At 39.8% G+C, this 12,832-nt stretch overlaps 1 protein-coding gene across 3 annotated transcripts in view; it reads left to right on the plus strand.

The window, feature by feature from the left end:
• nt5dc1 (5'-nucleotidase domain containing 1) overlaps positions 1-12,832 on the plus strand; it is a 65,933-nt gene that overhangs the window by 27,846 nt on the left and 25,255 nt on the right. The gene's annotated exons all lie outside the window — the stretch shown is intronic.

Below are 12,832 nucleotides of genomic sequence, written 5' to 3' on the forward strand. Positions count from 1 at the left end.
ACTGTGTGTCTTATCATGTCTTCTTCGTCTCAAGGCGCCACAGATGAGGAGAGGGGCACATACTTTTGGACACTCTTTAAAGGCACTTAAGTTGTTGATGTCAGTGAGTTGAAAAGTGATAGAATCACAGGTAGACACTCTCTTAAGGGAGGTAGGGGACAAAATGCAACAAATGACTGCAGTACAAACTCTGCTTGCACTCCTTTTCTGTGACCTTTGACATGTCAGTTCATGTTGCTGAGCCATCTTGACACAATTGAGCTTTCAGGGAAAGTCAAAATGGGGGAATTCATCATTTTAGCATAAAATGTAGCATTTTCTAAACTTGCTCCACTAAACATTAAAGAAATATTTAGAAGCAACATGCCATGAAAACGTAAATCATAAAACAGTTATTTTTTAATTCCTGATTGGTACACTGTCAGTGCTGGATGTCTTTGTACTATTATACTTAAAGTCTTATTGTTTCTTTTATGTAACTACAGTTTGTTTTAGGTGAGCACCATGAAATGTAAATGCAAGCTTATTGGCATTTAGCAATCCAGCAGCTAGCTTGGTATAGTATTGTGGCTAGCAGTTAGCAAGTTGGCAAGCTTAGTCTAGTACTTGAACTAGCTGTTAGTAAGTTGTCTAGTTTGGCATAGTATTGTGGCTAGCAAGCTGGCGAGCTTAGCATAATACTGTGGCTAGCAGTAAACAAGCAGCTAGATTGGTGTAGTATTGTTGCTAGCAGTTAGCAAGCCGGCTAGCTAGGTGGAATATTGTGCTCTGCGCTCAGGTAAAACTTATTCCACAAGGACCTGCAAGTAAATTTGTCTCATGACCAGGTCATGAGACAAATGTTGACAGTCTTGTGAAGGTCATTCAACTCCCTCCCATAAAAATTATAATTATTCCTGCATCATGACTGGGAAATAAGTGGTCAATCCAATGGAGGATTTGACTCTTTCCCATGTATAGTGCTGGGGGCTGCCTGCAAAACTGTAATGACCACTGGTTAGGTGACCTCAGTCCTTCTACACTATAATTACTGGGAGGACATTAAAGCCACACTGACTGAGACTTCTGAGAAAGAAAGTCGAAAGATTTTTTGGGCCATTGACTTTGTGTATGTAGACAGCACACATTTGATGTAAAGCACGCTTGAAGGAAAACACTAAGTAGCTGCTGCTGACAGTGATATGGAGTAATTATACTGAACATCTTTGAAAATGGCTGGATTTGGTTTTGTTGCTAGTTTGTAAAATGTATCAGAATTTTATTTGCATTATGCACATGCGAGATTCAGCAGTTAGTTTGAAAGCATTCAATATCTCATGGCACATAGGTGGAGCAACTGAAAAGTAATGCCTAATTTTCTCAGTAAACTAGGGGACAGCCTTGGTGATGGGACATGTGCACTGGTTTTTATGGTATTCCAGCAAATCCAAAATAAGTTGGCTTTAAAGTCAGCAGTTTCATTTCAAACATGGTATTAAGATGCAAAAATACCAAAATACTCTCATCAAATCCACCACGTCTCCGACCACTCATTCACCTCAGCGTCCGCTGCTAAATTGACTGCTGAATTTGTTTAGCTCGTCACAGAGTGAATGTCCTGAGCTGTCTGATAGCCTGGCTGCTTTCTGGATTCAATGGTGGCTCCTTGAACCATAAACCTGTGGTTTTGTCACTCAATTCTCCTCCTGCACAATAAAGGCCTTTTGCAGTTTCGCAACTTTCTGCTTAAATCCCTGTCTTAAAGGCTTTCTAAAGACAATTTATCAACCAGCAGTGTGCAGCAGTCTATTATTGAAATCAGTCACTTCTTCACCGTCACCATGGTGATTCTAGTTTTGTCAAAGTAGATGTTTTTCTGTACAGTAAACACAGATTTGACTTAAAGAAGGGAGCATGTACTGTACATGTGCCACTCGTGTGTTGACGTAGCAACTGTATCCTTGTTTTTACAGTTTCATAAAGATTTAAGTTAGACGATGAAGTCATCCATGCCACAAGCCTTCCACCTAAATTATTGTGGAAAGCAGCAAGTTGAGTTAATTTGACGTCTTTGTTTGCATTTTAAATGTGCCCACAGCTGTGGCTTTGAAATTAGAGGAACCTACTCTTCTGAAATATGTGGGCACCTTCCACGTGCTCTGTGTCACAATCTTTTCCATGGACTGTCTTTCATTGCCATGGTTGTTAATTTAGTTGTTTGACAGTGAGTTAGCACAAACATCACAGACCCTTCTCGTCAAATCTATGAAGAAATCACTCAAATTATAAAATGGGCCGTCGAAACTGACATCTGTCCACGCAGATGTGTTTTATTTTATTTGTCTGGGATCTGTCTCTGAGGTTTCTGCATCTAATCCAATGCAGTAGAGGCAATAGTGCCCATATGCCCAGTTATTATGGAATTTATTTATTTTTATGACTCGCTTTAAAGACTTTTCAATTAATCTTTTAATTAACTGTCTGAAGAGTTGCTGTTTTTCATTGTATTCTAAGAAAGCAGCACAAATAGCTAACTTGAAGTTAGTTTTTAATTGCCAATAATAATTGCTTTTTTTGATAAATGGTTAGCTCTGTATCAAAAAAGTTGGCAAATACTTCAAAGTCAGTCAGTTAGATCAGTTAGCTGTTTGGTGTAACCCAAGTTGGCTTATGAATTGAGGTGAGGTAAGTTGAGTAAGTTAATTCTTGACTTTGGAAACAGAAAACAAAAAAATAATCTAATTGCAGGATTTCTTTTTTGTTGCTCTGAAAATTTGCAATTGAAAAAATGGCATCTAAAGCCAGTTCTTTTCAGAAACTGTGTCCCTGTCAAGCTGAGCTTCTAGTTGATGCATGAGGTTAACAGAAGTCCCACACCACAGATATTTTCAGCATCGGTTTTGACTCATTGGTCAGATTTAAACCAGACAGACAGATCATTCTGTCTGCTGCTTTAAAGTGTCTATGATGCTTAAGTGTTTCACATGTGTCTGCACTATATACGTTATATATATATACAGCAGTATATGACCCAGCAATGACAAAACGTCTTTTTCTGGTCCTGCACTTTACATCCAATGAAACACTTTCTCTCTTATGACGCTTCTGGAGCAGAGTTCTTCCTGTTTGATACAATCTATGAGTGATTGTGAGGGCTGCCGCGTGCATCTCTGCCGGGCCTCACTGATTACTGTACAAAGCACAACTTTAAAACTTTATTCAGTGATTTTGGTGAAACTGGATCAGATTTTATACACCGTATATTTGCTGCTTTTCCCTCTGATGTCCAGCTGCTCAGCTTCAACTCTGTGATTTGCAGAGTTTCCTGATGAACAGATAGCTTTAGTCTGACTACTTGCTAAAGCTGTTAGCAGGCAACAGAAGCAGGCTCAGAAGCCAGACCAGGACCGAATATAGCTGTTACATTACTGAGGTAATTTACTGATTGCAAAGTAGCGAACTGCTAACTGTTGTTAGCTCGGTCAGCCGTGTCGCTAACTGAGTTGACTCAGCCCTGGGACGCCAGTAGCCAAACGTGGCAAGTAAACCACCTAAATAGGCTACTGTACCCTCTGCCAGACTGGCCACTGCTGGTTTCTGAGGTTGTATTCGGTCGATCTGCCTGTTTTTACAGGAAAGACGTTAATATGTGCAAGCTTCATAAGAACTTTAATAACACACCCCACAGTCATTGTGTTTTTTCATGTCCCTTGTAGATGTGTGTTACTAAACACAAAAGATAACTAAGTGGTCTTCCTTTTTGTATTTGGGTGAATCAGTCCTTTAAGCCCTCAGACAAATGAGACGTGTAAAACAAAGGCAATGCAACCTGAGGCCGGCTTTACCTGCCATCTATCTGTTTGATAGAGACATGGTGGAATTTGATTCTGTTTACAATTTTTTGTGTGTTCAGGAAAGCAATATTTGCGTTCATCCCTCCTGTCTCTGCCTTCTGTCTCTGAGGACAGGGCAGCACGTAAACACCACAAATCCACAAGTCGCACATAAATGCCAAATGATCCGTTTGCTATTGGAGTCCCTTTGTCGCTGCCGCATACAGCTCTATAACCAATGTCTACTATGTTCCCTGATGATATCACCCATCAGGGTGGAGATGTACACTGTTATGTCTGACTTGCTAAATGAGGTCTTGATGATATGCTATGTGTTTGATCTTGGATAAAGTAAATTTCGCAGGAGCAAGAACATTTTGAGCATGTACATGCAAACACAAAATATAAACAATAAACACGAGCTAATTAACTGCTAGGTGGGGTAACGTCATGTTTATCTTGTTGGCAGATGGATGGTACTGCTGTATTATACTTGAGGTAGACTGATATGCAAGCATAATTCATCATATGGTTGGATGTTAGAGACTGTTCATAGATTTCAATTCTCTGGAGTAAGAAACAATATACATATACAATATACTTTTTGCTGTAACAAAGGGGATTATGTAAGAGCTGTAGGGCTGCAGAGAGACACAAATCTTCACACTTGACATTGTTTCCATCTGACAAACAACAGAGAGAATCTCCTCTGCTTGTTAGAGAGTGATAAAACTAGCATCATCATGTCTGACTGTGCATAAACGCTTGGAGTCTGATGAAAGCTGCTAACACCAGCCTTATTTAATGTGCTTATATTCTGAGACAATAGTTGCAGTAAACTTAACTAGCTTTTAATAGCCTGCCTCACTGTTTTTGTGGTCGTGAACAACACAGTGACGTAGCTGCCATGTTGAACTAGATCATGACAACATGAAAAAAACTGTGCAGTCTGTATACAGCAAAGAGAAAGATGAGGGCAAGCAGATAATCTCAAAGAACTCACAGCATAGGCGTCCAGAAAAAGGCATTGACTGGTTCATACACTAGTCAGTTCATTTTAATGGAGCTGTTGTAATCAGTGCAGAGTCTGGCTTTGACTTTGCCGTGCTACTTTGTGTCATTGACCTCTTGAGGAAAAAGAAAAAGATACATTTAGCACTGGATCAGAGTTCATATCCACAGATATTCAATATTAAAGGACTCAGATCAGGACTGGGACTGTGTTTCATTTCTAATAAATGTTTGGTTTGGCCATATAAAATCTGGAGTTGTAGCATGAGAGCAGTGACACTAAAATATAGCAAAAGCTCCAAAAAAGCTATTTTTCTGTGCAGCACGTGAGAGTCCTCCCTCCGCTTCATCACGTGTCCTACAGAAAACCCCAGTCTGCAGCAGTGTGCTGCATCACACAAAGAGACGTGGTCACTGTGACCATGGGAGGACTATACAGCTGCACTGGATATGGTGTTTGTCAGGGTGTTTTTCACTGAGAATCAGAACTTATTTATTTATTTTTTTTAAATATGTTGACTGTTGATGCAACTAAAAATAAGAAAGTAAATATGGACAAGACAAAATAAAGAAGGAAGATAGTTCTTTAAAGAAACAATATATAAATTATGACATTTATAATAATAAACAACTTTATGAAATAAATTATTATTTGATTGATGTGGAGGTGGCACCTGACATTTCATTAAATCAACATACAGGACTGTCTTGCCGGGAAGTACAAATCTAAAATTCCTTGCTTCCCACATGTATTGTCTGCTAAGAGTCATGTATAAAGATAACTCCCAGCATGCTCCTGGTGTCCCGCTGGTAAGCTATTGTTTGCGGAGATTGCACCTTGAGTTGGGAGAATCATTCATCACTGAAGTGCCATAAACCCCCTATGATTAAAAGGAACCTGGCCAGACTTGCTCAAGGTTTTTACACATTTTGCTTTCTCTGCTTTCCTTTATTGTCCTTCTGTGAGTCAGCAAGATTAATCCAAGATGGATATACTTAAATATGTTTAATCTGCAATTTTGCTATGCATTTTAGATGTACAATGTTATGTGAGGATTCATACTGAAAGATAGGATCCTCTTGAGATCAGACATTGATGTATGAATCCTCACAATTTTCTTAAGATAGCTCTGGCTAAATATAGCTCTGGTTTTGGTATAATGACAGATTGCAGTGTCCCTCACGTTTGCCTTGAGGGGAGAGTGACTGTGCAACTGGCGTCACTGTCCCCCACAGTGATCTGCACACGGGTGTCAAAAAAACCACTGTCCCCCCAACTGTCATTGTTCTTTGTGTTGCCTCTTCTCTCCGCTTCAGTAGCATTGTTGACATGGCAGGAAAGCTTTGGAATAAGAAGTCATTTAGACAAAGTGTCAAAGTCACTCATGAAGACTCTTAGACACAACAAAATGATCGAGACTTCCAGCAAACACTGGCAAACAGGAGCTTTACAATTCAGGCTCATCACAAAGCTCAAGGACCTGGGATTCAACACCTCACTCTGCATGTCTCATCCACCCTCATACTTAACATTGGTGCACCCCAGGGCTCCATTTTGAGTCCCATACTCTTTACAATCAGTCTAATTGTATTACTATTTTATTTTACATTATTTTTTATTAAACATTGTAGGAGCTTATGAAAATGCATGGTAATATGTCACAATTCAACTTGAACAAGTAGTTGGTTACATTTTTTAATGTAACTTTCCCAACACAGCTCACAAAACTTCAAAATGTCAACCCCTCCTAAACAGAAAACACCTAAACATTTCATATTGTACTTACCACAATATCCCATTGATCCTATGCACTGTTAAAGGTCCTATGTGTCAGATTTGTGCTCTATTTACAGAATATGACACAAATTGAATAATATTCATAACAATGCTTTCATGTATGTGTATAATCCTCTGAAAATAAGAACTGTTAATTTTTTTTTTTTACCTTAGAATGAGACTTTTATATTTGCAAAAGTCACATGTGTTATCCTAAAGTACCGTATATATTTTTATGTATATTTATATTTTTACAGTCAACCAGAATGGACAAACCAAACATTGGCTCTAGATAGGACCTTTCATATTTTCTGTTTGTTTTGTGGCCTTCATAGATTCTTCTTCACAATTGGATTGGCGAGTTGAGGGGTTTGCAATCAGCAACTACCCCTCTAGATGTCACTATGTTCTACACACTGGCCCTTTTAAAACGAGAAGCAAATCCTGTATATCACTCATAGATGACTGTGAAAATGTCATACTTTGTATATATCCCAGCGACGATTTTAGAGACATGAAATCCACTTGACGGGTTATTTATAGTTTTATTGCATTTTTTGTTATCATTTCAAGATTCTCCTCCTCTGTCACAGACCAAAGGCATAAAAAAACTGTGCACCATGAGGGACATGATGCAGCAATTTGCGGTCAAGCTGCTAAAAATGGAAAAGTCCACAGACAAAATGGCCAGGCCAGTGTTTTCTACGTGGTTCCAACAGGTGCCGGAAAACACAGTTTGTCTGGATGCTCTTTTTTCACAACTTGAGATTATAGTTTCCCTTTAGAGATGCTCTCCATGTGACTTCTACATACAGAGCTTGATGCTCGTTAAGTATAATGAGAAAAATGGATAAATGCATCTTTTTCTTTTACGTGTGTTTTGATAGATTCAATCTTCACTGCTCATTAACTGGGCGATAAAGAAAACGAATGAGCCTCTAGATTCTCTGCCCTCATCATAGTTGGTGTGGCTGTTTGTGAAACGCTCCTGTGCCTGGCTCTAATTTACACTGGAACTGTTGATTTGTGTATCCTGTCAGGCTCCCTTTGATGTGTGAGAGATATTGAACTGTTGCCAGTCGTGGTTCTCTCTCTGTTGCCGGGCAGCTCCCCGTCCGATCCAGAGCAGGCGCCTGGCCTGCACGGCGTGGTGCCCAGCCACAGGCCTACAAGCCCTCAGGGCACTTCAGACCTACATTCACAGCCAGAGCATGCAGAAACACATTTTACTCCACCGCATGCACGCTGTAGTAAACTGGCGCTGGTGCCTGAGCAGAGTTTTATGCTTCTGGGACTTCTAGATTGATCACATTGTCCTGACCCAAAATGCACCACAGTATTAGCCCTGCCTCTCTACTTTCAGCCTAATGCCAGACATAGCAAAGCAGTCAACATTTATATGAAGGATGGATAATAGGAAGTTACCTTTGGGAGGTTACTTTCAGGCCACGTCATGGCAGGAGTTACCTAAACAAACAAAGTGAAGCAGAGTTAAAGGACAACGCTTCGGGACAATGGTTTCAGCACAAGTGAAACGTGGTTAACATTCATTTTTTGGGGTCAAAAGCACAAACTTCAACTGTCAATTATTCAATTATGCAGTAATAAATCAATCATAGAAGAGTCCAATCAGGGTTCAGATCCAGAAAAATGTAACTCAGGCCATGGGGAGCCAAAGTCCTGATGTCACTTCCTGTCTACCACTGTTCCTCTAGCCGTTTCCTTGTCCCACCCCTTGAGGGTCACAATTTTTCTATCTATATTCTAAAATAATTCTCTCTAAATAAATAACTCTATAAATGAATCTATAAATAACTACTATCTACTATGACCTGTATATCTGTAAGAAATCCAGCCTCACATTCTTCAATCACCGTCCTCTAAAGTCAATGAAAAACTACCAGAGGAGTCCGGTGTTAACATCTGCAGGACGCTCTCCCCCTGTTGGAGGAGCACAGTACATAGTCGAAGCCCTCCTGTTCATCATGGTTTGAGTTAACTTTACTGTTCGTCTGGTCTGAACATCTAATGAAGCTGTATATAGAGATATAAGATGAATGCAGCATTACTGAGCCAGCTAAGAGACAAAGGGCTCCGAGCAGAGCCGCTTTTCTAACTATACAAATGGAAACAAACACCATTTACAGGTGAGGTATATGCTATAACTCACAAATGAACTCTTCAGCTCAAACCTCCATTAGTCTGCCATCACTGATGAAATAAAAGAAAATGGCCTCAGAAATAATAAGAAACATACTGTTCTTAAAGCCTTATTTTACAGTTATTTATTGCATTTATGGGCACTCATGGGGCATAGACCTCCACCATGTTGTTTGAGGCAGCTGTTATGTACAGATTCAGTTCATTTTGCCATAAATACCGGTGTTAGAATTGTTCTCACAAAGTTAATGAAAGTGATTTTTTTTTTATCCACTCTAAAATTGCATGGGCTCTGTCTTGGCCCATGCTACCCTTCTACCAAATTTCATTAAAAAACTGGCCTAGTGCTTTTTCTGTCATCCTGCTGACAAACAAAATCCTCTCTGTAGAGGTAATTACCACCAAGACAGAATCAGTATAAGGAATTTACAATCACTAAGCAAAGGGGGGTTGGATATTTAGTGATGAAGATGTTTCACAACTTATCCAATAGGGGATCAAACATCACATCACAGCCTTGCAATTTGGAGGGTAGGATTCCACATTTCACCAAATCCACGTCATATTTTGACGTGCTGCAAGATGAGTACAAACTTTCTCTGGCCCTTGTTTCAGTTGTGTACTTTGGTGGTAGATCTTCGGTCCCAGTGGCATAGCTTGTGATCCTTCTAGCGTCAAATAAGTAAAGTAACAAAAAGGATGGTGGCGAGGTCGGTTGTTGTTTATCCTCACACACACACATAAGTGCAACATAGGATTTTGCTTGCAGGAGAGCTCCCTTAGCCTCCCTCAACTGACCTCCCTGGCTGTGGTTAATGAGGCAAGACAGGCGCTTTACTGCAGGGTCCCAGAGGGGGAACAGCCCCACAAACTGAGGGCCAATCGTTCATGTGCCGACCTGCTGTTTCTGTTTAACTGAATGTGCAATGGTCTGTGGATATAATTAAAACTGCTAAAGAAATATGTTGAAAATAGTAACCAGATGTTCACTTACATCTGGGGCATTTTCAAAAGGTGTGAATTTTGGACTCTTTTTTTTTTTGGAATCGTAGCTTTTGGTGGTTTGTGTTTGTTGTCATCTCCTGGTTAGAACCCTGTACTGCCTTCTTAAAACCTAAAAGAGCTTTTTCCTTCCTCAAAGTAGTCCTATGTTCTACCACAGGGGGGCAGCATGTCCAAACTTTTGGAATTCACTGCAGGACTTGGCTGAGCGATTTAAATCCTTGACAATGGAGTCGTTGGAATTTAGCAATTTCAAAGGTAAAATGTGTGGGTGCCTGGAATTTCTCAAACGATCTGAGGTCATTGTGTCCAGATCCAGAAAACAGGACACTAGTAGCCTTTATTCAGTTTCTCTGTGCTGTGGTAACACCTCAGGCCTTTTTGTTTGCTTTAGCATCAAGAGCCTACCACAAAGGCTAAAAACTTGAAGTAGAGTGACTTAAGGAGTCAATAGGTGACAGCATTGATGCTATGTCAGTATTCTTCTACAAGTTCATGATGTTCCCCATATTGTATTCCTAAATGACAGCAAGGTTGGTGAAACCCGTGTGGTATGTAGCAAATAACATAAAATCTGTTATAGTTGTATTACCTACACTTTTACCTCATTTTAGAACACGTTTTGGAAACCCAGTGATGATATAAATTGAATAAAATGTAAATGTCCTGATGAGAACATTGACAAATTCCAAATTTAATGTTGCCATGTTAACAGAAAGCAAGGGAAGACCTCACATTCTTGGACTTGGAAAATTAACTAGCAGACTGATGTTACCAACCACTTTTAATTGTGGTCTACACTATGTATGATGGAGACCAGTTCAGGTACTGCAGTTACAATAGGGCCTCAGATGGCAACAGTGTTGTTTACTTTAACACTGTAATGTATCGTCTGTGGCTGGTATGAATCGTGGTATGAATGTCTCCAGAAGATGCTCCATGATTCATGCTCCTACAAGGATGAACCCTTACCATTTCAGACACACTGTGAGCTTTCTTCTAGCACCACTCTAAAGCCAAAAGTTCACAGGATATTCTAGAGTAGAACAGATTGATGTTTTCTTGATTTCTATGATCCAGTGACCTTTCATATTCTGCCACCTTCAGAAATCAATTTGGTTTTTAGCTCAACTATTAGAAGACCTCCTCAAACTGGGACCCTTAAATGTGTTATATATTTATACATGTGCATATTTTTATGCATGCACCATGGGCGTTTCCATCAGGATGAGGGGACAGTTATCTCACCAAGCACACCTTTTGACACCATGGACACCACAGAGGCAGAGTTATTGTTGCAGAAAGAGCCACAAATCACGGCATATTGGTTGACACACATACAGACAAATCAGTCAGATGTGGGGTGCATGGTTTATGTTCTGATATTGGGTTCTATTATATTGAAAACTGAGACAATGTGGTAGTTAATGTTGAAAACCCGTAGCAAAGTCTAAGATCTGTATGTTTGGCTTGCCACAAAAATGCAACTCCATGGAGCTTGTTGCTGTTCACACTGATAAGAAAACATCAGAACTGTGTCATGTGTCAGGCAAAAAACAGAATTAGAACATTCTGGGCCACAGGGTAAACAGTCTTTGACTGTGTCTGTGTCGCTCTGAGGGCCCAGTGATGCTCCTGAGAGGCCGGTGCTCTGTGCCAGGGTAAACACCTAAGCTAATGAATACACAGCACTCATCCACACACTGCCTTGTTTTCCTAAGCCCTCTTCTCTCCTGCTCGTGAAATAAGCAACGCCACTTCTCACTCATTGGTCACCTTCTTCAGCTCAAGAGCAAATAACACATATAGGTTGTTCGTCAAGGGTGAATTCAAATTTAGTTCTGTGCTTCACATCATTGGATCATGCATTTAAACATATTTACATAGCAACAACTCACCAAGATTACAAGTTTTACTTCCTGTAATATATCATATCACATTTCCTCTCATTACCAAGAAATGTGATCTCATAACCTATAATGTTTCCATTCTGCATCAAGTACATCTATTCCTTTTGGATTCTTTGATTCATGTCTTTTTATATTCATGAGATTTTGCTGAGAACATTGGGTCAAGAGTTACATTCTGTGATGAGTGGGATTGTGTAACACAGATCAGAGTGCTGCCATATTTAGCACTGTACAGTAGGCTGACAGGATGTACTGAAGGGCAGCTGTGGGGCTTCAAAGTGAGGAAAGCCCATTGACGGTGCCTTGCAAGTGGGGAACACGACCCTGAGCGCCCCTTGGAACACACATGCGGAGGATTAAGCAGAACAAAGCAACGATATCAACAAAACATCAGCTCACACTGTTTTCTAGCTTGTAGAGACCAAACAAAATGTTCAAACTGCAGTTTTGTAAGAATGTTCACCATTTAAAGTTGTGTGTGTGTGTGTGTGTGTGTGTGTGTGTGTGGTATGTATATTATATATATATATATATCTATTATTAATTATATATTATAATCTATATACTTATATTATATTATATATATAGTGATTTGTAAGCACAATCCATCCACTCAGAGCCTGTTTAGCACATAAACCCAGCAGCTCCCGTAAAAAGCCTTTAGCTATTGTTCAACCTTTGCTCAATCTGTAAACATTTAGTTTGCTGTTGAGACAAATGGAAGCATGTGTTCTTTGAGACTGTCTGCCCAGAAAGACGTTCTGTGAAGATCCATTGTTATTGGTTTATTTCACCCTAACATCTAAAGACTCTTCTTAAACTCAAATGTGCAACACATCAGAATGTTTGTGGCGTTTTCAGCCATGCAGCACTCATTTATTTTTGTGTTTTGATGTGTGATTTTCTGAGTTATTGATGCAAAGACTTATAATTTGACATTTCATTAAATACACACTCATGTAACTGGTGGCACAGCTTTCATCCATGCATGGTGCTCATAGAGCTATCTGGCAAATTACTGTAGCCAGCAAGCTGCAGAACATGAGATAGACAGACTCTAGACAGGTAATAGGTATGGCTAAGAGCTTGGTGAAACAGTGACTACTTGCAAGTCAAGATAGCCACTGACATTGTAGCACTAACCTACCACAATATCCCAC

This window comes from Larimichthys crocea, chromosome XI (genome assembly GCF_000972845.2).
Source record: "Larimichthys crocea isolate SSNF chromosome XI, L_crocea_2.0, whole genome shotgun sequence".
Lineage (NCBI taxonomy): Eukaryota > Metazoa > Chordata > Actinopteri > Sciaenidae > Larimichthys > Larimichthys crocea.